This window comes from Phasianus colchicus, chromosome 23, assembly GCF_987193195.1.
Source record: "Phasianus colchicus chromosome 23, bPhaCol1.hap1.1, whole genome shotgun sequence".
Classification (NCBI taxonomy): domain Eukaryota; kingdom Metazoa; phylum Chordata; class Aves; order Galliformes; family Phasianidae; genus Phasianus; species Phasianus colchicus.
In genome coordinates this window covers 4,180,788-4,204,731 of record NC_143458.1, presented here as the reverse complement: position 1 = coordinate 4,204,731, position 23,944 = coordinate 4,180,788, and the positions used below count along the sequence as shown (strand labels likewise).

Genomic DNA, 23,944 nt, shown 5'->3' with positions numbered 1-23,944 from the left:
AAAGACATTTTGTCCCATACAACTGAGTTTGATTTCCTGTACTTTCATTGCAGCTACTTCAGCAATTAACAGGGTCAGGATGTTTGCACCTTTGCACGCTTTCTTGCTTTAGTAAGAACTCACAGTGTATACTGCCAACCCTCAAAATCCCTACAAATGATGAATTAGTCAACCAGACTCGCACTGTATTAATCTGGGCTATTGCTTGGAACTGCTTCTTTAGCAAGGCTGAACCCTCCCACTGATCTGCCTGTTAGTTCCAGCAGTTTCTTCACCCTCTGCCTCCCTGAACCCCACTGGGATCCATCCCCCACCCTGCTCACACACAAATAATTCCCTCTGGCAGTGCCAAGGGAACCTGGTTAGCACAGGATACACACAACCTTTAATTCCAAGTGCTTCACTGATTAGTAAGCAACACTTATTTGTTCTCAAACATTCTCAGGACATTCTTATTGAGCAGAGAGGATGCTGACCACCTGTCCAGTTCTCTAAGAAAAAAAAAACAGGAGCTATGTAATAGGAGAGACCACTCGAGCACCTGACCCACCAAGTGAGACATAGCACCCAGGGTCAAGTGCTATTTCTGTGCAAATCACAATGACAGCACTATTTCACTGCTTCCACGAGAGCTGCTGCTGCTGGAGCAGGACTCTGCCCAACAGTGAGCACAGCAGCAAATGGCTGTCAGTCCTACAGCTTGATCAAGGATATTGTGGATTGCTGCTCATTTCCTACACAAGCATTCTGGACACGTTTCCAGCGTTTATAGAAGAGGACTGATAAGATGAATAAAGAAAAACATCCCCAGGAAAACTAAAAATCTCTTTCCTGAGTTGAGAACACGAACTAATGCCAGCCTGTACTCTTTGGCAAGAAGAATACCTCCTTCCCACATGTTTTAAACAAAACATCATCCCCAGCAGATGAATACAGCGTGTCAGTGCTATGAAAAAGATAAATACATATCTGCATTTACTTTTCTATTTCAAGAGTTTTCTGCAAGAATAATCATACAAGTGACAGTACAGCATATCCCTACACCAGGACTGTGACATCCTTTGTCCTTGGTGTTTAAATGAGACATTTTACAACTTAACAAATGCCAAACTTGTGGATACATGCAAGGAGCACCTACCAGCTGACCATTCTTGACTACAGTGCCCTACAAATCTGTCCCTTTAAATCACAACACACCAGCCAGCAGTTGCTCCCATCTGAACATATGCAGTCAATTTTATTTTGGATATGCGATATCAGATACCTGCATGTGTTGTTCTCTGAAACCCAGGCACTGCGTTACAAGACAGATGCCACAAATTTCACAGGCTGCAGGGTGAGAAATACCAGCAGCAGGCTGACCTCAGTGTATTACAAAGCAAGATGAAAGCAATCTTGTAGCCCAGTCACTCCCCAGTTCTCCCATCCCTGCCACAACATGCATTCAGGACATGCTGCTCTCTCTTCCACCAGTGACCCAGTTCAGAAAGCAATTTCATACATTGTGTAATGACCACAAATCCTAATTACTTGGGTTGAAGATCTCTGCACCTCTTCATTTCCTAAAATCATGCTGGGAAAGAAAAGGATTGCATTTTTCACCTTCCATTCCACGTGGCCAAATAATAGATTACTTATAGTCTGACTAAAGATAATAGAACAGTTTCCAGCCATTTTTCCACTGGGCAAAAAATAAAACAGTGACTTTTGGATAAATTACATAAACTTCACTGGCCAAAATCTTCAGCATGCCTCATCTCAGTAATTGGGCAGGTCAGTACCAAGGCAGGGAAACCAATGTCTGTTCCAATGGCTGCAGTGTGATGGAAGTCATCGCGTCCAATATGAGATGACACAAGCTCTGCCACAAGAAATATTACACTATAACTGCAGCCTTTTATTTGCTACCAGACATCACATTTTCTAAGCCTTTACCTCGTGCCAGGGCTTTGTCTCATTACACCACACACCTCATTGTGAAGTGAAACAGCTGGACTGCAAGTCAGCAAACTGATGGCCTTAGAAATAAAACAGGGGCACATACATCACTCAACCCCACGTAAAGCACAGCCTATACATGCACTAGGTGCACTACCCATGGTTTACCTGATGCTGAAGTTCCATGCCCACCACTGCCTCATTTACCACAAGCAGCCCCACTTCTAGCAGCAGCAGTAGAGATGAGCAATAACGTGGGTTGCAACAGGCTTAATTGCACTGCATCCAACCTCTCCTAAAAGAATCACATCTATAGAACTTCTGGGAGTGTTTTATTACTTTATATATTGCTTGCAGGGGTTGAAAGAGGTCTGATCCCCATGGTGCTTTCTGTTGAACGTTACCTTGTACCCATTTCTCTCTCACCTCACAAAAGAAGCAATTCTAACAGCAATAACAACTCCCAGAGACTCCAATCTATGAATTGTTGCTAACACAACTGGAGGCATTCAAACACAGCCTTGTGCACAGCTGCAAACCCCAGGTTCTTCAGTCATCATCCAGAACCCCAGCTACCACCACCCATAAGCAGCACAGCACACCACCTATTTCTCCCAGCAGTGGGACAACTCTTTTCTAGCACTTTCCATCCAAACTGAAATGGACAGCTGAGCCAAAGGCCAGGAAGCAAAACACATGAAATTGCTGTCATGACTTTGCAGTGACTCAGAAGATGGCAATGGAGCAAAGGATCAAGGGCCTTTTTCTCAGTCTTTTCTATTTAAAACTGGAGCAGATTATAATTTTGCACTGCCTACTTACACTGCTGCATTATCACACGAGCATCACCAAAGCTCGTGTCATATCCCCCTCCAGCATAGGTTAAATGTGGTCCCACACAAAGCACAGGTGATGGTTTGAATGAACCTGCCTGGGAGCTTGGCATTTTTGTATTGTACACACAGTGCACAAATAAGCGACTCCGTCCAAATTCCTTGGATTCCCACTACCTGCTCAGCACTTTCCTAATGGGTCACAGCTCACAGCACACACCATTAATCACAGAACAAGCCTGTAAGTACAAAAGGTCTCTGAACAGTACATTCTTTCCTACTCAGCTAAAATATCTGCTTCACTAGCTCGAGTCAGTCCAGTTTGCTGTATTTAACCCAGACCCACACAAAAAGAAACATGGTAGAAGTTTCTCAGTGTGCATTTGGGAAATGCCTACACACAGCTGTGACAAATCCTCAAGGTCCTCTTTAAAAATAATAAGCATAGCTACGTTTTATTTTCCCCCAAGAAAACCAACTGGATTTCAATAAATCCTTGCTTCCCTCTGTCAAGCCAGCTGCAATCAGCACCAGAAATCTCAGTTCCAAGACACACACCCTAGCAAGGGCTCAGCACAGCAGTACTTGGGCTTGTCAGTACATGAGCAACCCAACCAAGCCTCACAAACACAACCTACAGAAGCAGAACTGACAGCAGGGATGGACAGAAAAGCACAGAGCTGAGCATCAGACTGCACTGAATTTCCTCCCCATTTTACACATAGATATTCACCTTGATTAAGCATTGTAAGCGCCTACCCTCAGAATAAAAGCGTGGTTTTATTGTGACACTACCATGAAATATGATCAATTCGATATGAACTCTTACCCCACTTGGGTTTTAGACACCAAAAATTAGATAAAGTGTTGGATTATTTTTTATTTATTTTTATTTTTTTTTACACCACCTGTAGTTTTCCAACAGATGCCTAAAAGAGCCTTTTTCCTCCACCAGTAGCAATCAGCACCCAGCAGAATGTTCTGGAGAAAAGCACAACATCTGGATGAAAGCCTGCAGAAATCCTACAGGCAGAGCAGGCAGCACAGTCACAGGCCTCCAAATTCAAGGCATTTTTAATTGGAAGGAGAAAAAATAATTCAGTGTTCACCAGGAGTAGGACCAGCTAAAATGCAAGCAGCAAGGTTTCAGTACTGGCTTCCATTCTGCACCCAAAATCTGATTCAATGACTATGCAATGTATTACTTATACAAAGTACCATCAGTCCAGAGGAGGAGAGCTTTCCTTAACCAGAAGAAGCCAGAGATAAATCTCAGACTTCTTACCTACACACTGTGCCCTTCCCATAGGTAGAAATCACACAGGTCTGCTTTCTGCCTGGCCTCAGTTGTAATTCAAAGGAGAACCCTGAGTGTTTTTGCCAGTGCTGCATTGCTTTTCATGGGACAGCCTGACTCCAACAGGACTTTCTGCCTCTCAGCAAGCAGTGATGCCTATACTGAATGCAGACAGCACAGACTGCTTGCAGGGCTTTGATGCAGGAACCACAAATGCAGAACTGATCCTAAATGCTAACTGCAACTCATTCCTCTGTACCAACAGCATGGCTGAAAGTGAAATGTTCTTAAATATTTCTGTTCTGTCTCACATTGATGGCTACTGAAAGCAAGCCTAACACGCAACAGTCGAGTCCTTCCCCTCCTCCCCCACCTCTGCTGGAAGAGCAAAAAGCAGAACATTGCTTTGCCCTACAAAATATTGAGAAAAAGAATGCCTGCAGGAAAAGAAGTAAGTATCTTCTTCAGTCTTATTCTGTACAAAATCAAATGGAAACTCCAAAACTAGCTCTGAAATCCTAATAGCCACTGAATGACTGAAGGATAGGAAAGGTTTTCTGCAACTAGTAAACTCATTTTACAGCTAATGTAGAGAGATTGCTTTAAAAATACCATTCCTGTCCATCACCTCAATTATCCCCAACTCCAGCAGCAAGGCTGTTAGAAGCTCATTTCCTCAATTAGACAAATGCCTGAGGAAAACTGTCACTTCTCTTCACAGTTGTCAGAACGGAGCTATTTGGGAACTACTTCACACAATGCTGAAAAACATCTCCTCCAGCTGACTTCGCCATTCACACTTGGAATCCTGCACTTAATTGCTGACATAGAGACAAAGCAAGGCCATTTCCCAGCACAGACATCACAGCAGCACGTGATGCTGATAGAAATTCTCTCCCCTCTTGGGTTATATGCCATGAAGTTGTTTGAGGCAAGGTATATTTACAACCACAAAATTAACTCATGTTTCTTGCTTGCATAACAGCAAGCACATCTATAAGATGGTACGTGCACCACCAGCAGGTAGCAATTACTTACAGTGAATGAATAGGGAATGGTTCTACACAGATCAAAATCACCATCGTGTGCAATGAGTGTCACAGTAGAGATGCCACGTTTATCAGGTATAAGCAGGATGCTTTGAATATGCCCCTCAGGCACAAGTTTTACCTGAGTAGGCATGTGCAGGTGTGAAATCTCTGATAAACACCTCCACAATCCACTGGCAGGAATGTAGCTGATACCACACATCTTGGAAACAGTCACTGCAGATCATTTGGAGACGTGACAGATGCCACCCACCCTTTTACAGCAGCAGCACCTTCCCAGCAGTGTTTTTGTCATTACATTATACGTTTATTTGCTAAGATTAGCGATGCTTTGGTTGCAATTGTGGTGGTTAATGCTGTGGTTTAACCCAGCTGAGGTCTGAAATCAAATCCATCCCAACCCAAAACATGGCAGTCAGTCATATCTACTGATCTAAGCTGGAAATAAACTAATTTTTATATATACACAGATGCAGAATGATGATATATACAAAGATGCAGGTGCTACAGACCCTCTTGCTGACCTAGTTCCAAAGAACTGCTGAGGATCAACAGTCTCCAATGGTCATCCTTCAATGAAAAGCTTATGGCTGTCAGGTTATGTCCCACTTGCCAGGAATCTGCTTCCCATGTTTTCCTGCCCCAGCAGCATGCAGCTACACTCAGACTCTGCAGAAACAATCAAGGTTAGATCCATGTGCTCTGGGGCAAAGCTCACACTCACACCACCCTCACAGTGCTCTATTTCATCTGTCTGCATGGCTTCAAACACCAGCAATCACATTCAGCTAAAAGTTTGCTTACTCTTTTGTTTGTATTTTGATACAGAAATAGCAGTAGGATCAGGGAGGTGATACTTCTTCAGCTGTCTGAGTTTTTAAGTAATACTGAACCACTGTAATTCCTATGCTTTACACTGAGATCTTACCCAATATGTTGATGCTCGAGACCAAAGAAAGGTTTGTACCACACATCGTATCCTATGCCCTACAAACAGATTCTCCACAGATCCTATACATGTTCCACCAGTGTAACAGTTCAGCTGACCAAATGCTACCTGAAAAGGCTTTTCCCTACTCGCTGAATGCCATGGAGATGAGACATAGGGCTGGACAGGACTGCTGCTGAGACTGGGTGTCTGTGCTCCAGGGATACAATCCTATTGCTCTCATCTGTCCTTCAGAAAGAGCCATTCCACATTGGGTCTCCATTCCTCCCCTAATTGAGATTAAGATGGCTGTCTGTTGTGTTGAAACTGTGCAAGGTTAATTTAGGGAAGTATATAAATCACACGGCCATCCTTGAGACAGTCAAAGCATATCCTGTATGCAGAGCTGAGCCCACCTGATCTAACAGAGCTGCAGGTTCTATGCTCCATCACCCACAGGAGTGACTGCAGTCCAAATCAAGGATCCATCTGAAGGTGATGAATAGAAGATACAGTTCTTTTCTCTCTCGATGGCAGCTCAGACATGCACTGAAATCCCACTGCTGTTAAAGAGGACATCTGAGTTGGTAAAAATTAAGAACCCATAAGTTTTTCAAACCCTGCTGACCTCTTCTTATTCATTAGGAAAATCAGTCTGAGGATTGCTCTGTTTAATGAGTTGATACCTCAGTTAGCATCTCCAGTTTTATTATTACTTTATGCTGATTTTTCTCCTACATCTGAACTCTGATAAGCTGTGAATGAGAGGAAAATATTCTCAAATTAAGCATCATGCTGGCTGTTTTCATATGGCTCTTCTGCTTTATTCACAGCTCCTAGTGAGTTTCATAACCACTGCCACACATTTAATATCATCTTCTGTAAAGGACGAGTTACAAAATGGAAGGACATGAACCTATATTCAAAGTCCTTTTTAAACCAGGAGCCAAAAGAAATGGCATGTGGTACCATTACATGGAGCACTGACAACGTGAAGAAAAAAAAACTAAGAAATAAAAGCTGCCATATCTAACAGCAGCAAATTACAAGCTACTTGCTAATGGGGCTGTCCTACCTTTTCCTTCATTTCCCCTAATAAAGGCTTTAAGTGCCATCTAATTCAGTTTAAAAAGACAGCCTCTTAAATTCAGCGAGTCTGTTTTTCTGACCATCTCAGTAGCGAGGCACCAGCAGCAAACCTCTCACTCACCCTGAGGTTTCCTGCTGCCATGAGCCCCTGAAATAACCCCCATTTTTACACTCAGCCTGGGTTCCTCCTCCTGCCTTCCCATGTCCACAGTCCTGCAGATCCTCTTCAGCTCAAATAGGGCAGCAGCACAACGCAGCTGCAGGGGGAACCTCCACCAACAGGGCCCTGCTGCTCTCTAGTGGCTACAAAGCTGCAGGCAAGGCTACTGATAAGCTTCAGATACAGCCTGCATAGAACTGCTTTAAGATGGTTCCCAGCCTCCAGCATCCTGTGTGGACATAGAAGATACTATTAATGCAATATTACATGTGTTCAACATCCTTAGCTGCTACAATTACCAGACTCTTTCATCTCCAGTCAAACATATCCTATCCAGAGCCCACAGTTCCACCCACAAAAGATCTCTCAACCCTTAACAAACCTGTCCATCAACTCGTTGGAAAACAGCACAAATCCCTACGAGATCACTTGGAGCATTGAGTTACGGGTTGCCAAATATTCCAGACCCTAGAAGCCACACATTGACATCTCCTCCTGCCAACAGCCACCACATTCAACAGAATAAGGGAACACTTGGCCAGTGAGCAATGACAGATAACCCAACGCTCCACAGACGTGGCAGTGTCTGCACTGGGGATGCAGAGAGGTCTTCAAGCAAGCCAGACATGCCTGCCAAAAACCAGTCTTTCTCCAAGAGCTGGGTCATTAGCACTGTTCATCCTCTTTGGGAACTGAGGAAAGAATCTTCTTGCCCTTATGAGGTTTGCTTTTCCTTGCACATTCCAGTTGCTCATCTTATATTCTTTGCTATCAGCAGTTTTAATGCTCATACAGGCACTGAGTGTTTTCCCGTGGGTCTTGCTGCTGAGTACAAGATGTTCTTAAGTTATGTCAGGTTTGCTTCCAAAGGACAAAAGCTTAGAAGCGGGTGCTAACAGATCATGGACCGAGTTGTCACAGGAGGAGGAGATAAAAACAGCAATGTGTACACGACTAGAACTGGGATTTTTTCCTTTAAGAATTATTCTGAGGCAGTCTAATGAAGAAAAAAATCCTCTTCCTGGGCAGACGTTTGTAGAGGAAGCTGAAGGATGTAGCTGTGTGCTGAAAGGTCTTGCTAGCCTTGGTGCATAGCATTTGCTGAGAAACAAACTAATCCCTGCCATAAGGAAACAAAAGAAATTACACCAGGAAAGACTGTTCTGGAGTTTACCTCTTTCCCCACCACCTTCTAAAGGGCTGAAACCAATTGTCACCCCAAAATTGAATTATATAGGAGAAGTTGGCCTTTCTTTCATACTTCTGCTAAGCAAAGGAGAACTAAAGGCAAAATTTTGGTGGGATGTGAGAGCAATCACTGAGACAAAGGAAAGCACATCAGGACTTTGGCATCTGCCACTGATTGAGCTGCTCTGCAAGGTGAATCAGAGCCTGCATCTCCCGTTCTGCCCAGTCTATGGAACCTACAAACCCAAGGCTTCTTCTGGGAGCAAACTGTTCCAGGATTTAAAAGATTAAGCACTGCTGATTTTAGAAGTCTGTTTCAAGTAGGAGGGATGGGGATGCAGGCAAGACGTGTGAACGTGCGTGGGAATGGCGTCACTCCAGATATTTCTCATTGGGACTCTTCACCTTTCTTAAAACTGTTTTAGTTTTTCTACATAAAGCCATCCAGTAGTTTTTAAAAGACAAGTTCCAAGCAGAACAGCTTCTGTTCCTCAGGGCTAAAATCTACCTATGGTAGGATGAGAAAAAAAAACACAATTCCAGCAAACAATGCCATCACATTTGGAAAAGAATCCGAAAGTAGGAATAGACAAAAACCTCTGGACCATGAATTGGATTTCCTTTCCAAAGTTGACTCTGAGTTGGAAAATTATTCAGCCCAGAGTCAGCATTTGAGTCAATAGCCTCTGCAGGAATGAATACTCACAGCATCTATTCATTAGTTATAAATACACCTGCCATTCACTCTTGCCTGCACTCAGTTTTACTCCCACTTCTCAGCAAACCTGTATAAGTTTTAAGTGAACAATGACATTTATTAGATAAGAAAAGAAGAAAAGCTATTTCTGGGCCTCTCATCAGCATGCCTAGGGCTAACCTGTACAACAGTACCTTTTTAAAGGTGTCAGAAAGAGGCCCACATTAAATAGCAAAGAAGAAAGCCCCAGCAAGTGGAAGTGAGGCATGAGATAAATGTCTTTCTTTAATACACTGGGATCTGGCAATTATCTGCTTCGGATGAATCAGTGTGTCTGATGCGAATCACATCTAGTAATTAAATCTAAGGCACAGAGCTTATGTAAGTGCTTGATTTGGGTCTAAAATAACAAATGGACTTTATAATTAGGCACAGTTTAAAGAGTACTGATAGCAGTAGCGTGGCTGCCAATGGCCAAACAATTCCTGAACAGTTCTCAGAGCAAAGCATTTAGTTTAAATCCTAAATGTGTACTAAGAAGTAAATCTTTCTGTCTTTTGGACCATAGACCTGATAGCTGTTACTGCTTTCCAAAAAGAAGGGCCATAAATTTCTTTCCTTAAGAGATGGCATCTGTTACATCTTTCATCTGATGTCACATCCCTGTGGTTTTAAGTTACGCCTTGGTTGAACCACTTTGGATAGCAACTGATGAGCATCAAGCATTTATTTAAATTACACAGAATTACCATCAGAATCCTACAGTACAGCACTTCTATCAACACTCATAGAACACAAGTATGGCATGGGGCTGTGGGGAGGAACCTGTCTGTGCTCATATGTTATTTCTGCAGTCATGGTTCAGTCTGGCTCTGTTCAGATAATCCTTTTATAATACAGAACTGTATCTTCCAGCAAATTTCCAAGGGAATTTGTTCTGCTGCATCAAGTAGCTTTTATGATAAGAATTCCCAAAGCACATTTCCTAAGGTGTTCAGGCTCAGTGGAAATCAAGCACTGTGCAGAAGTTGGTGTTCCTTTTTCCCCAAACTTTAATGGGCAGTCCAGTCAAATAAGCCATGCAGCTGTCTGCCCATAATACAGAACCACTTCTAACAGCTCAGATCACAACAATCTGCCCTGTTTAAGGAATAGAGCACTTAGTGAGGCACAGCCAGATGGACAGGCAGGCTGGGCTTCTCCCCATCAAGAAACAAAGATTCAGCGACAGCATCTGCTCAAGAAACACAGAAGGTTTCTGTCACACAAAGACAAGCATCATCTGTCAGTCTCACATCACACAAGCCAATTCACATGAGGGAAGGACTGAGATTCTGGAAGTCAGAAACTCTGCTCCTTCTCCAGAGGAGCTGCACCAAGCTTTTGAACAAAGCCAACCCCCAGGAACAGGAATCTACAAAACATGTCATTTTTTTCCCCCCACATCAGTGCATTTTAAGGCAATGGCAGGAGTTAGGTATCTACTGAAGTGGGCACAGTATGAACACTTCCTCAGCAGGTGCTTACAACAACTCCTTTCTCAGATGAACCTACATGAAGAAACAACAACAAAACGAGGGAAAAAACCACAACTCACTCATCTCGGAGGGCTTGTTTAGAATGATGCCTTTAGGAAGGGAATCAAGAGAAAAGAAACAAATGAAGATGTAAAATTAGAGCTCAGTGTTCCAGTGTCTGCACAGTGACAGCAGCACAGCTGTTCAAACATTAATGCAAGCTGAGTCAGTGTTTGTCTCCTTCCCACTACCACAGTGCACCTCAGTGATGCAAAGCCTGGAACCAGCATGGCCTCTGGTTCAAGTAGAACTGTTATTTGCCACTGAACAACACCCCCTTGTGTAGAGCAGCTTCCTCTGGTTATGTGATGTATTCTAACAAGAAACTGAGCAGCTGAAATGAGAGAAAATGACAACTGAAATCTTAGCTCTCTCCAAAGACTGGCACCATCACCATGCCTGATGTCTGATAGCATAATGCTTCCCTTAACATCAATGCAATCTCCTAATTTTGGGCCAACACAACCACTGGAAGCAAACAACTTTTGCCTAGCCCTGTATTGCCTATACCCCTGATCAAATCTTTGCCATACATCTACACAAAGATGATGATATCTTCCAGCAAAGATCTCGGGGGGGGGATCTCAGACAAAAAACTCAAGCTAGGTGTAATTAAAAATGAGACAGATCCATTTCATGCAAGCCACAGTTCCTCTAAAAGATGTGAGCTTTACAGTAACAATCAGACAAACATACAAAGATCCTTGGGATCCCTTCTCATACTTTCCTGAGTATTTCCAGCTGTCCAAGCAAGTTCTAATCACTCATTTGTAAGGGTTGAGGAGCATCTAACAGTCACATAAATACAACCCTGGTTCAAATCCCAAATACACACCAGTGCATTTAAATCAACTCACCTAAATATCATCTTTGTTAATAACTCCTGTTATACAAAGTTGGCACGTGACATCATAATGCTTTTTCTATAAAGCACTTTGACACTAATTTCACTAGCAAACAACTCCTCACTCAACAGCTGCTTTTGCAATTACAAAGCCATTATTGCTCCATGCAGACTAGCATCCAAAAAACCCAACTGCAACAAACCAACCTGTGTAACAGCCACTGCTGCATATCTTCTACTCGTGGGTTTTTCCCTTTTAATAGCTGATCCTTTCTGGACTAAAATTGTTTCAGTGCTCAATACAGCACACATTTGAAACAGCCAGTATGAAATGCATGTGGTGGTGCAGCACTTACAGGGTTAAGTGAACAGCAGAAAACACAGGCAGTCTTCCGTGGCCATCTTCATCAGGGAAACCTCTAAAGCACAGCAGTGGGTTCATGTCAGCACCTTCCAGAGCTGCAGTGGTGGAGTAAAGGCACACTGTGTGCAGACTCGTATGTGGTCAGGAAAGAGGGAGGTGGGGGGGAAATGGAGCAGGAAGGATTGCAGGATCATAGGAAATCCTGCTGAATGGAGGATGAGTTTCAGACAGGATTCTCCTGTGGCTCTCCCCCCTCCCCACCACCACTATCCAAAGAGCAGCTTCAAAGCCAGATGAAACAAATGACGAGGCTACGACTAACAAAGTTCACATTTATAACACTGGCCCTAATCTGTCTGCGACTGCAGTAAATTCACAGCCTGTTCTGGCATTTCAGCAAGCACAGAAAGCAACTGCAAGCACCAACTGCTGCTACACAGCTGCCACGGGGCTGGAAGGAAAGCAAGGGGCTGCAAAGCAGGAGCAGGGCCTGCAGCACCCACTGGGTGAGGTTCTGCTCTCACACAGTGCTCCTCTCTGCAGAGATTCCTTTCTATGACAGAAGGCAGCAGTAGCAAGAGATATGAAGAAATCTTTTATACAAAGACAAGCTTTTGGAGAGGACGAGGGATTTCATGCATCACTTTCAGGGTCAGCAGTATGAGCTGAGGTGTAAGAAGTTATATTTCTGACTGCTGTTTCCTCCCTCAAAAAGTAACCACTGGACTGCAGGATTTGGGCTCCTAAGCAACTCTTCACTCACAGGTGCTGCCTATAAAATAAGCACACAGGTTAAATACAGGTTTGCAAACACAGCTGTCCTCTATTCTGCAGCTGGATCACTAGTGTGCAAGCACACACACAAGCAACTTTCTATATGCAGGCACAACCTTTCACATGCATGCATTTTATCTAGCTGAAGACCTATGTATGTAATCCCTCCCCATAGGAAACATCATCTATTTGTGCTGTCAAGCTTCTGGTGGTGGCTTTTGAACTGGAATCCTGTGAAAGGATATTGCTGTTCTTAAAGAGGCAATGCTCTATTTCCCTTCCCAATTAAAAGGCTAACTAACCTGTTGAGGGCAGTGCTTCTCTTGTGCATGGGATCTGGATACAGGAGTGCCAACAAAGCCAACCTCTTCTATTTCTGCTTTTGACATAGGACCTGAGCAAACTCCAGGCAAGGAATGAAATGACATGGGAGGCACAGACCATTCCCTCTCTGAAGCTACTCTGATGCTGCCTTCATACAGTACCCAGCACACAGTTTCTCTCTCAGTTAATAGGGACTATTTAATCAGCTATAAAAGGGAACTGAAAGATACTCCCTTCAAAATCCAGGCCATTTTTCCATAGGACCACTCACAGCACATGCAGGACTGTGCAAAGATCATTAAAAAAGATTACAAATTATTCATGGCTCTAAGTTTAGAAGCCAAGTACAGCAAGTGACTGTGCACAAAATAAAAGGCAACTTGATCAAGAGATTCTCAAGCTTCTGGAATGACAACACAGGGGAACAAAAAGTGAATTGAAGCCCACAGTGTGCAACAACAGCTGTTAGTAATCCAAGCAGCAAAAAAGACACAGGAATGTTCAACTGATTGCTTACCAGGATGTACTTCATGTTGGTCACCTTCAATTCAAGAAAAGGCAAGCAACAAAAATACAAAGTGCTGCAAGATTGGTTTTTGTTTTTAAACAGAAGACTGAAGGCATCATTTTTCTTCTTCAGGCATTTCTGTAATGCAATAATTGAGAATCCACCTCCAGGCACTCACAGCACTTCAGCCAAACTCAAACTTCCCACTGCCTTCCCTCTATTTGTGAGTCACTAGTAGAGCCCTCCCATCCTCCTCTCACTGATCACCACTGAAATGCACTTCCCAGTCACTGAAGTGACACACACACTTTTTTTTTTCCATCTTTACCATCTCTAGAACTCTTCAAAGTGTCTTTCTATACTAAAGTCACAGCATTTGATTTAAAAATCAGTCCAAACAACAAAACCTAATCAACTTAAAAGCCAATGGAACGGAACAAGTGCAGCAGGCACACAAAGGATGTGCTTACCCTTGACCTAAGCAGCACAAAACATCAATAGTTTCTGTTAAAAATATATAATTCTTCTCAGACCAAATAGAGGTTACATAGGTGACTGGTTTGGGGGGCAGGGAGATGAATGCAGCGCAATTGTTTCAGTCCACATAATAACTACCCCTACATCCTCCCTTGGGTCATTTCCCACACATCTCCCCTCCTCAGCTCTGTTTCTGACCAGTTCTATCATCCAGACCTTTTGCGTCAACCCCATCACACACAGCCCCTTGGATCAGAGTCTGCAATTTCAGCTCTGCAGTCACTTCCTCATCTCTGTGCATCTTCCACCACCAGTGACCCCCACCTGCTGGCTCTCCCAAAAATCACACGATGCTGTGCTGCCCCTGTTGACAACTTCCCAACAACTCACAGTGAATGAGTTATTTCATTTCTCCCACTCAAATAAGTATTGAAAGCTGAAAAAAGAATTCTTATGGATCTGTAGGATGTAATCCCATCTTTATAGAAGACCAACACTAGTTAAAAAATAAATGATATAATTTCATATCTCAAATACACAACATGACACCATTTGATTAATTGCTAGAAATTCCTAGTTTTTTTTTTTTAATAAAAAAACTAACTTTCATAGTTTGAGCTTGATGAAGTCAGGCAGTGCCTGAGGCCTTTTTCAACATATTTAACACAAGGTGGAATAACAAACCAGGCAGTGAACACTGCCATCATGTGTGTTAGGAGCACACATGGAGTTTATCAAGTTCTTAACTTGCTTAAGATACCACGGGCCTTCCTTCAGAAGGTTTCCATGGAAACCTCAAATGATGTCTATAGGGGAACAGAAAAAAAGGTTTCCTAAGGTATGGCTGGAACAGCTCCATGGAAACGAGCCCTGACTGTCAGAGGAGGTGAAGGAGGCGGTTGTGTGGGAAGGAACTGAGCTGACTGTCATCTGTGCAAAACAGGAGCCATGCAGACCAGGTTAGCATCATCCAAACATCTGCTGCCTGACAGCACAGAGCTCTGGGACAGCTTGAGGTCAGGTGTTGCAGGTGATCCCAGTGCCACAAGGCCCTGGAGGAGCACAGACATCTGCCCCTAGGCACAATTATAGCAAGCACACCATGCTAAGCTTAGGAGGAACTTCCCAGAAATTCCCATTTTCTTCACAAAGTAAGAGAAAAATCATACCAATACGTGTTATTTTTTGGATTGCAGTCAAGTCTCCACAGGTGAAACTTAGCTGCACAGAGCATCAGAGTCTGATGCAGTTACTCTTACCATAAATATACTATCTCCTGCTGAAATAAGCATTAGTATAGTTAGAAGCCAAAGCAAACATATTGAAACATCCTTAATCAGCATGTGCCAATCTACTAAACTCAGGTATATTATTTTATGCTATTTGAAACTATCCAAGCAGCTGACTATCTGCTCCCCCATTGCCTAGCTGCAAAACACAGCCTCAGCCAAGACCCAAACCCTTCCTCGAGCATTTGTGAGGATAAGTGAAGTGCAGGAGGCACTATAAAAACACTAAATAGTCTCCAATTCTCCACAGAAAAGTCAGTTTTCCCAACATCTGGCTGCTTCGTCCCCAATTTGAAAAGAAACGTTTTCTGCAGTTATGAGAGGCACAGAGTTAAAGAAATATAAACAGTCCCCTTTTCTTTTTTCCTCCATCTTATTTCCTTTTTCCACTCCCTTTGATTGTGTTTAACCAGAAGGAGTTTTGATTTCAAACACAATCTTGGAGACTCACTTTAAATCCATACAGCTGCACCCTGAAGACGTGCAATGCTGAGGCATCCTCCAGCAAGAGCTCAGGGCAGGACAGACTACACACAAAACACTCACAAAAGCTCTTCCTCCTTTTTATTACATTATCACGCAGCAAGTCCTTTCTTAATAAGATCAGAGTTCCAAGGCACACAGCAGGTCTTGCCCTGCACTGAGCTTTCCAGACCCTATTTTGTTTCTGCATCCCTCCAGGACAATTCCCTGACCTCCTCCTGCCTTTTGCTCCATTCCACATTCCTCAAACTGCTTGCCAAAACTTCACACTCTTCATGTTAAATTCCCTCATTACAGCTCAGGAAGAGCCTTCCTTGTCCATCTTTCAGTAAATCCCGCTCTCTAAATCCTCTCCCCCACGCTTTACAGCTTGTCCATTTACTGCTTTTCTGGAGAAGACAGCTTTCTCCACTGCAGGGATTTCAATCCGTTGAAAAACACAGCATCGAAAACTCAGGTGAATGGCAGTTCACTGGAACAGAGCCCAGAGGTCAGAGCTGAAAGTCTGTTGTTTTCAGTAGATGCTTTGAAAGAGAATCAAAGCTGAGACCTGGGCTGCCTTTATAGGGAGAACCAGTCCCAGCCTCAGCTCACAATTTGAAGTCTTGACTTCTTTGCAGCCTTTGGTTTCCATTCAGACAAACAACATCAGCAGAGAATTGCTGAAGTGAACAGGAACAAATACACGAGTGAAAGAGATGAATTTTAAGAAGTAAACACTTTTCAAATAAAGTGATGCTGCATACAGCTTCCATGGACACCTGTACTCCTCTAATAACCACTTTCACATCTCAAAAGCACAAACAAGCCTTGCTCATCCTGGACTGCCAATCACACAGTCAGATTGTATAAATATAAGACATCTGTGTTGGACAGTCTGAAGTTAAAACATTCTCAGCAGTGGGGCAATTATGCTTCTCTCCTTCCCAAAGATAATGGAAGCTGAATTACATTTTCATATGACAAATTGTGGGTATCTTCTAAATACATCTTCTGTCAGAGCTGCGTTGTCTTCTTGCCACACCAAGCAGCTCTGCAAAGTCAGAGCACAATTAGTTCTTAACCAGTTCCCCAACCTGCCAGCATTATGTTCTCTCCTCACATCACTTCATTACTGCCCAACACTGATGCACATTAACTTGCATTCCCTTGTTTATATTCTCTTCAGTATACAGAAGCCATGTTCTCACCCTTTAAAATGCCCTTTTTAAAGAAACTTAAAAAAAAATAAGATCACTCCTCAATCCAAAATACTCATGCAAGCATAAGGACTCATGGTTTAATTTCCTCCTCAGATATGAGATCCAGCCAAGGAGAATAATCTATCTGAATGAAACCACTAAGAATAAGATTATCTGAGGAATCCTGCTAACGATCAGAGGGTGCTAAAGAAAGGAACAACACAGTAACGATTAACAAGTTATTGAAGAGCTTTACTAGAACACACACAGATGGCACACAGACAGTCAAACGCTACACATACATTTTCATGACATTTTGGAAGCAGCACATTTGGATTTGAATACGCCAAGCTGTTACTCAGAGCAGCTTAGTTGCCACTGACAGAGCTCTACCCCATTCATTTTCGTATTGAAACACACCTGCAGCACACATCTTTGAGCATGCTTGTAGTAAAACTATTAACATGGATTTGCTATGTTGCTGTGATTCGTTTTCCTCTCAATTTTCAGTCTGGAATCAGCCTGGAAGAAGCCAAAGGGAGAACGGTAACCCCACACACTTAAAGGAACAGATACTTTCAGAAGTTTTTCTTACTCCTGGATCACAAAAGGCACTAATTCGAGTGGCCCTTAGATGCTTTGTCAATTTGTCAATGTTTTTTTTTTTTTATGAACTCCAAACCCATGTGTGTTCTCTATCCACTACAGAGGCTGAAGATGAGCATCTCTGCCATCCTCATGCTCACAAACCAATGCAACAGATGCCCAGATCCCATTTTAAAGCAGATCTAAACACCCTTTGGCAGCTTTTCAGTCAGCTGTCAACTACTGCAGCAGAATCCTTTTCCCTGGCACTAACACACTGGACAGAAGGCCACAGAATCTATGCAAGCAGTTACTGAAATGTTTTTTATGAAGTGAAAGCCATTCAGCATTTCTTCTTGTTGCTCATGGGGTTTGTTTGGGCTTTTTGTTTGTTTTAAATGAGGAATTGGTAGAGAAAAAGTGTGCAGTCATTGAGCCAATCATTGCTGCCCATCTAAAGATAACAACTGGGGGAGATGCTGACCCCCAGGCTGCTATGAACCCCAGGTTATCCTGAGGCCAACTGCAGAGTTATGCCACAAAACACACGTTTGTTATTGATATGCTTCTAACAGTTCCTTTAATATTAAACACCCAAGTGAAGTTTGTTCACATAGCAAACAGGGAAAGCAAAATGCTCTCCTGTGGACACAAACTACAAACTATAAGTGTTGGCCTTAAGCAACCTCGTCTCAATTTCTGTTCACTCTTCAGGATGAAGGGATGCCTCCAGAGAGTCAAGGGCACTAGAAAGCAGATCATCTCAGCAATAATTACACTTGACATTCAAATTACAGCCCAGAATAATTTCATTTAAGCTTTCACAAAGTAACAGGAAATAAATGCATCAATAAACATCACAGAGGAATGACAGGCTGACATGACAGCACTTTCAAGCTCCTTGGATTCCTACACTTAAGATTCATGAATGGGGGAAAGGGAAGCTAAAAAACAAAGCTAAAACCCACTTGCTAAACTCAGCTGCCCCTTAAAACTAATGGATTGAAGGAGCATCTCAGTAACAATCACATGAAAGCTATGCTTGTTTGAGAATTAATAGAGAATAACTGTGCCACATTCCCTTGGGATGGGTTTTCAAGGGGCTGGACATTGACCCAGAGTATTTCAAGGGATCAGCTTCAGTGAAAGGTTTTTTATTAACTTTTTCCCCCCTTTTTAGTAACAAAAAAGTCTCTTCATTTGCCTGAGATGCACAGACACTCTGAAGTCCTATTCTCAGTGTTCCAGTAGAATCTTCACCCAATCCTTTTTCATTTCCAAATTCAAGAAGATTTTCTGTTCGGTATTAATTGACGTTTTGATGGTGAACCCAAAGCAGACTGCTAACTGGAGAGCAACACTGGATCTGTTAGAGATTTGCCTTCAAAGGCAACGCCAGCCACCAGAAAACAGAACAAGAACACTTATTTCTTCTCTGGACGACCCTTATCTCACATTTTCTCACATTATCTCACCAGCTGGTCACTCACACCACCAGCTCACTCCATTCAGCCTCAGTCCTTTCAATTATTGGTCAGAGGAGGCACCGACCTGATCTGCTCCTTCCAGCTCTAACATCGCAGGTCTTTGAAACAGAGCAGACATTCCAGACCTCTATGGGCTCCTAAGCTCAGGGGCAGCACATGAATACAGAGCTCCTACTGACCTGAGCTACAGACAGCCCTGAGAAGCTGCCAAAACCCACAGGAGACGGAGTGTCTCCTAGCAGAGCATGGCCAGAAACACCAATCCACACTGCTGCCTTCCAGGGGTTCCAAGAGAAAACCTTTAGGGCTGCTGTCCCATTTTGCCCTCATCTGGCTTTTCTAGATGAGAGATCAGAACTGCCTCTGTATCACAAAGCCTCATTGTAAGGTTAGGAGCTTCTCTCTCATTGGGCTCAAGGTAGCCCAGAGCCTCCATGCACACTGGTCACACTTCATTCTCTCTCCGTGCTACAGAGGAGAAGTCTGTGTTAGAGCAGTCTGTCAAAAAACAGGATTATTTTTTATTATTATTTCTTCCCTATTCAGCCTGGATCCCTAATGCTTTCTTTGGCAAAGACAAGGAAGAGCAGATGTTCAGTTGAGAGAAGTTCACAACGAATACTACATACTGGTTTCCTATGCTGTACAATATAGAAATTAAAGTGAAAGCCAATAAAGATGATGGCACAGATTTGGTGACTAATTCTGCAACATAAGCAAACACACTGCTGAAGAAACGAGGCAACTTAGCCGAGTAGAAAACGTCATAAAACCAAGTAACTCAGCAGTACAAATTCCCTTGAGCTGAGGAATTTGTTTCTCTAGCCTACTGATTTTTTTTTTTTTATCTCACCAACAAAAGCTGAGCATTAAATACTGGTAGAAATATTGGGTACCCCCAGAGCCAGGAAAGTCTAAATATCTGAAGAGGAAACCTGGAAAAACAAAAGAATGCTCCAAAAGAATCACCCAATTCATCAGTTTCTCCACTAGATTAATAAGTTTGACTGTGTACACCTTGGCTGGATGACAGCTATGGAGAGACTGCAATGACATCACACAACTCAAATTGCTTAAAGAAGTCTCCGGGGTGTGAAACACAGAATAACAGAACAGAAATGAACTAAGGGAATTAAGAAGTTTCTTTCAGTCATCACACAGCTGAACTTCAGGATGGAAAGGTAGAAGAGGGGTGTGGGTTGTAGCACAAATAAGGGTTGGGGTCATTTGTAAAATCTGTATCTAGATCCAGGTTGCAGTTTCCACCCTGGTGATCATAAACAGATTCTCCTACAGCCATTTCCCAGCACAAAGGGTGGAACTGCTTACTGGAAATAGCAGTCTCTCCCCTGCTTTTCATTAACACTGGACACGACCATGGAAAACATCACACTAAACAACCACACCAGGAGCAATGCAGAGTCGCTGATTTTCTCCATCCTGCCTCCCACTTTCCCAAAAGGCTTCCTAAACCTTAATTAAAAAAAAAATAAAAATTTGGCATGGTCAAAACACCAAGCCCTGAAATTCCTTCCCCCACAACAGGTCCATTGGTAATCCTGCCCAGGTAGATCAGTGGGCTCTTTTTGAGTACAAAAGCTGACACAACTACTAGCAAGCTATTAAGCACAACCTCCACTAATCCACTAAATTCTTGCTCTTTAGTAGAGCAGCATTTATGCTCTGAATGCTCAGGATGAGGTTACAGCAAGTCCCAAGTCTATTCCCACTTCACTAGAATGACAGAACTAACAGTAAGGCAGATAAGAATTACAAGACAGAGCTGTGCACACGTCAAGGCACGACTCTGAAAGCATCCCATAGGCATTTCTAATATTTTAAAGTTTACTAGAAGTTTTTTCTAAGCACCCTATAGGGATAGTGACCCAAGAGAGTCCATAACCAAATGTTTACACCTTGTGAGAAAAGTAACTCTGGACACCCTAATGGGAAGCTAAAAGGAGCTGCAAGTGATGTAGAAGCAATATCTGAAAGTACTGACAAAAAGAATTCAAGTAATTTTTATAACCTGACCTTTCAACTAATTCTTCCTCTCTCTACACTAGTTTCCTCTCATATAGTATAGAGAAAGTGTAAAAGCATTGAGGCCCACAGGCTAGAAAGAAGCACCAAGGCAAAGCATCAACACTGAAAAATCAACAGAGCAAGTCTAACAGAGCTCTCATTTCTCTCTCTAGAATGCATGTTTGCAGGGCAAACTCATAACACTGTGTTGCTGTTGTTGTTTTTAAACATAGGAGGCAAACTCGGCACTGAGACCAGAAGTGTGAGGAAAGGTGTGCCAACAAGACATATTGAAGTTGAGGTTTAAGTGGGGTATCAAGAATTTCATCCCAAGAGAAGTCAGGCATTGGAATTGGCTGCTAAGGGAGATGGTGTCACTACCCTTAGAGGGGGACCTTTGGATGAGGCACTTAGGGGACATTATTTGCTGATGGACTTGTAGTGTTTGGTAACAGTTGGTTTGATTTTATGAGCATCAGATGCTGTAATTCTAAAACTGAGCAAAGGAAGGAAAGAAGCAGACAGGGGTCAAGTGAAAAACACCTTTGGCTAGGTTTCTCATCCTGTTTACTGGTAAGTATTTGATTTACTCAAGTCTCAGCACAGGAGGAGGGAATGTGCAGGAAGTTTTCCTTGCTTTGATGCATGTCTGGATGTGAATATTTCATATCTCCTTAGAACTGCATCAGAAGAGAAGATTTCAGACTTCCGAGCAACTGAGGGCTGAAGCCTGTTTGCTCCCCTGCTCACAGTAACTCTTTATTTGGCACAGAGTCCTATTTCTAAGACCACAGATACCTCTGCACCACCTCATCACATCACTGACTCCACAGTACCAGTGCTTAGCAGGTGAAGATAAACTCAAGCATCAGCTCCAGCTTATCAGCTCAAAAAAAAAAACAAGGCTTATCTGCCCTGTCAAAGCTCTACCACAAACACACTGCTATCCTTTTAAGCCCTATAGTCACTCTTCCTTGCATATAAACAACCACAGGCATTTAAATTACTCTTCCAAGGAACTCAAGATGGAACAAGTCTCTCTCATCCACCTCCTGTTCCAGTTCAAACTCCTTGTCTTCGTAGCACCCACAAATACTCTGCAAAGACTCTCAAGTGAAAAGATCATGAATATTTGTAGGAAAAAACACCCTAACCCAGCAGTGCCCTCTCCTAGGGCCCAACTCAGCCAACTAATAAGACATTAGCTGGACTTGCTGTGGTTTTCCTCTCAAATCTCACCAGCACTCCTCAATCATTTCAATCATCTGATAACACTTAAGTGTCTTTTTGCCCCCTTGCCCTGACACAGAGTTGGTGAGATGTGTAAGGAAACAGTAAGACAGTATGAGGAGTGAAGTTTTATTATCAAATAACCTAATACACGTGCAAGCACAAGTAATGTTTATTATGTTTATTATTTACCTGAGACCTCTGCAGAGTTTCTGCATGAGAGATGCTAAAAGGAAAGCTCGTATTCACAGAAGGGGGACATGTGGCTACACTGCAGTCACCAGGCCTGCTAGCTAGGCATAGTTACTGTAAGTGACCTAGTTAGAAATGGAAATGTGTGCAAGAAAGCTGCAGAAATCTCACACTGAATCAGCACTGCAGCCTACACCAGCACATCAAGAATTGGTTTCACTTCTCTACCCAGCTGTGCTCTGTCTTACCACAAGCTAAGATCTCTCTAAACAGCAGTTTCTCCTTCTGAGCCACCTGGTTGGTTCAGTATGAGATGAGCAAGACACGTGGGAAGACATCTTCCCTCCCTGTGCATGCTCTGTTCCACATTTTATACAGTTAGCCTGAAAACCAGGCCTGTCAGATCAGGTAAACCATTCCTCTTGGGATGCGTTCCCTCTTTGCTGAAGGGGCCAAAAGGGCAGCAAGGTTCCACAGCTCGCAGGGCTTTGCCCTTTCTACTGTGTCATGTGTCACAATGATGAGTGTGGCACCACAGGGGGAGACGACAGCTTGTTCTTTTACATTAACTTCTTCCAGATCACACCAGGGCTCAACACAGTCATAATGATCTCTGAAGAGTGTTTTCAATCCCTCTTCATTCCAACACAGTATAGACAGGAGACAATGAGACCTACACGATCCATTTGTCTCACATGGAAAAGAAGGTGCATTTATATCATAGCAAAGTCCACCCAGCCACAGCAATAAGCAGGGCTACCACCTCCTTTTGAGTTCTCAAGGTGAGCCTTCCAACCAGATGCAGTAGTGTCACTGCTCACATTTTAAGCTCAGATGCACAACATGGGACATCTTAGAGGCAGTCACTGATCACAGTATCACAAGCAAAAGTGGTGACTTCTGAGAATTATATCTTGCACTCTGGAACAGAAAGATGAACTCCAACGCTAGCCAGAAAGCAATTAAAACTAGCTTATTAACTACCCAAGATGTTTAACTGGTTCTTGTTACAACTACAGAATTTCTCCATCCTGTATTCAGCATTACAACACCCTCTAGCATATATCACACTTGCTTTGCCTGCTGGAAGTCGAGGACCAGCAAGGCTAATACAATCCACAGCATTTAGACACTCTTATCAGCATACAATTACAATGGCTGACCTCAAGTGACGTGCTTAGTCACTCCAGAAGTCAGCAACAGAGCTCAAACCTCCAGGAATCCTATGCTAGCTCTTTAAACCAGCCAATTGTTTCCTCTTTTAATGAGGCTTACAATGCAGATCCCACTGTTCATCTTCCAGAAGAACAGCAGGCTGGGCCATAGCTGTCATGCACAAAAGAGCTGGGCTGCAGACTACAGGACTACAATATCAGATCATCGTTAGTTTCACTCTTATTAATTTTAACATATAAAACACTGAAA

The 23,944-nt window shown here is 43.0% G+C and overlaps 1 protein-coding gene and 1 long non-coding RNA gene across 6 annotated transcripts in view; one reads left to right on the top strand and one right to left on the bottom strand.

The window, feature by feature from the left end:
* The window catches only part of GRAMD1B (GRAM domain containing 1B), a 126,439-nt gene that overhangs the window by 79,128 nt on the left and 23,367 nt on the right, over positions 1 to 23,944 (bottom strand). The window lies entirely within an intron of this gene.
* LOC116232984 (uncharacterized) lies at positions 14,726 to 19,762 on the top strand. The gene is made up of 2 exons (XR_004167860.2): positions 14,726 to 15,006; positions 19,619 to 19,762. It is a non-coding gene; the product is annotated as an uncharacterized LOC116232984 (long non-coding RNA).